Below are 2,500 nucleotides of genomic sequence, written 5' to 3'. Positions count from 1 at the left end.
GATTTCCCACGTCGGGGATGAGTTGGGCAACTCTTGGAAGCTTCCCATCCACCCCCGTGCCGAGCTTTGCCCTTGGGATGCCTTATGTTGCATCCCAAGGGCCAAGGCACCTGCCAGCCCAAGGGCTGTGCACGGCCTGGGGAGGGAGCTCACCCCTCCCCTATATAGTGCAAAGTTATTGTTTTCCCTATTTTCACAAGGAAACATCAAATTTTTAACCAAGCATACTCGGCCTTTGCTCCTTCGTTACTCGTCCAAATCCAACAAACTTGCATTCGTTGGAAAGGTCTTTTCACAAGGATTCTTTTGATATATAATAATAGCGATTCCGATAAATATTTATTTTTTTATGAATTTTTAAGTGAATAAACAATTAAAAATTCAAAAAAAATAGGAAAAAAATATTTTTTTCCCGATTCTTTCTCCAATATTCCTGATAAATACCCACACACCCACATATGGAGAAAGGTCGAAAATGCTCGAGTGGATATCGAGATGTCCGACGAAGCACCACTTGGAAGGGCCGAGGCACGGGACGCCCGAGCTGTTGCTCGGGCCGGCACGAGACGCGCATGGGACAGCCCGGGACGGCATGGGACGCCCTCGCTACAGCTCGGGACGGCCAGGTACGCCCGAGACTTGGCTCGGGACGGCCTGGGACGCCCTCGCAATAGCTCGGGACGGCCTGGGACGCCCGAGACTAGGCTCGGGACGGCCTCGGCACAGCTCGGGACGGCCTGGGACGCCCTTGCCACAGCTCGGGACGGCCTGGGACGCCCGAGACTTTGCTCGGGACGGCCTGGGACGGCCTCGGCACAGCTCGGGACGGCCTGGGACGCCCGAGACTTTGCTCGGGACGGCCTGGGACGTCCGAGACTTTGCTCGGGACGGCCTGGGACGTCCGAGACTTGGCTCGGGACGGCCTGGGACGCCCGGGACGTGGCTCGGGACGGCCTGGGAAGTCCGAGACTTTGCTCGGGCCGGCCTGGGTCGCCCGAGACTTGGCTCGGGACGGCCTGGGACGCCCGAGACTTGGCTCGGGACGGCCTGGGACGCGCTCGGCACAGCTCGGGACAGGCCGGGACGCCCGAGCCGAGCTTCGGGTCGCACGAAATCTCTTCGTATTCCGACATATTAGAAGCTTCCCATCATGTAGTAGGCCGAGCTTTGCCCTTTGGATGCCCTATGGTGCTTGGCGAGCACTAGGGAACGTGCCAGCACAAGTGCTGTGCACGCTCTGGGGAAGGAGCTCAACCCTCCCCCTTATAGTGCAAAGTTATTGTTTTGCCTATTTTCACAAGGAAACATCAATTTTTTAACCAAGCATACTGGGCCTTTACTCCCTCGTTACTCGTCGGAATCCAGCAAACTTATACTCGTTGGAAAGGCCTTTTCGCAAGGATTTTTTTGATATATTATAATAGCGATTCCGATAAATATTTATTTTTCTATGAATTTTTAAGTGAATAAACACCGGAAAATTCATAAAAAATAGAAAAAAAAAATATTTTCTTCCGTTTCTTTTCTCCAATAATTCATAAATAATACCTCAATAGTACAAACGAAGAGAGAGTCGAAATGGCCCGGGTGGGTTTCGAAATGTCCCACGACCCCATAGAATGCACGGGCCAGCCGAGCCAAAGCAGGGGACGCGCATGGGACAGCACGGGACGCGCACGGGACAGCGTCCCTATGGCTCGGGACGGCATGGGACAGCACGGGACGCCCTTGGTAAAGCTCGGGAATCCCATCGGACGCGCATGGGACGGCCTTGCTAAGGCTCGGGACGGCATGGGACGCGCATGGGACGGCCTTGCTAAGGCTCGGGACGGATGGGACAGCACGGGACGCGCATCGGACGGCCTTGCTAAGGCTCGGGACGGCATGGAACAGCACGGGACGGCCTTGGTGAGGCTCGGGACGGCATGGGACAGCACGGGACGGCCTTGGTGAGGCTCGGGACGGCATGGGACAGCACGGGACGGCCTTGGTGAGGCACGGGACGGCCTCGGTGAGGCTCGGGACGGCATGGGACAGCACGGGACGGCCTTGCTAAGGCTCGGGATGGCCTGGGACGGCCTTGGTGAGGCTTGGACGGCACGGGACGCGCATGGGACAGCATGGGACGGCCTTGGTAAGGCTGGGCACGGCATGGGACGCACATGGGACACCTTATGGGGATCATCAAGGGACGTTGCACGGGACATTCTTAGCCATGAAGGGCCTTCACATGGGACATCTTAGGAGTCAAGAGCCGGCACATGGGACAATGGAGTTCACACGCACGGAACACTTCGGCTACTTCCGTTCGGAACGTCGTGGGATCTTTATGTCCCCATTAGCACCGACGCATCAACATGCTAGGAAGCTAGGTCCGAACTTCTCGAAGTGTCGATGGCACTTGGACGGATACGCATCCGATCCGATGTTATGATGATGTACTTTCTCCGATATCGATGTCGGGGTGTATTCCGATGTTATGATGTACTTCCTCCGAGAT

Source organism: Eschscholzia californica, unplaced genomic scaffold (assembly GCF_041429995.1).
Source record: "Eschscholzia californica isolate CP2 unplaced genomic scaffold, dmEscCali1.0.p SCAF_118, whole genome shotgun sequence".
Taxonomy (NCBI): domain Eukaryota; kingdom Viridiplantae; phylum Streptophyta; class Magnoliopsida; order Ranunculales; family Papaveraceae; genus Eschscholzia; species Eschscholzia californica.
The sequence above is the reverse complement of the archived record's forward strand: the minus strand, read 5'-3'. Positions refer to the sequence as shown.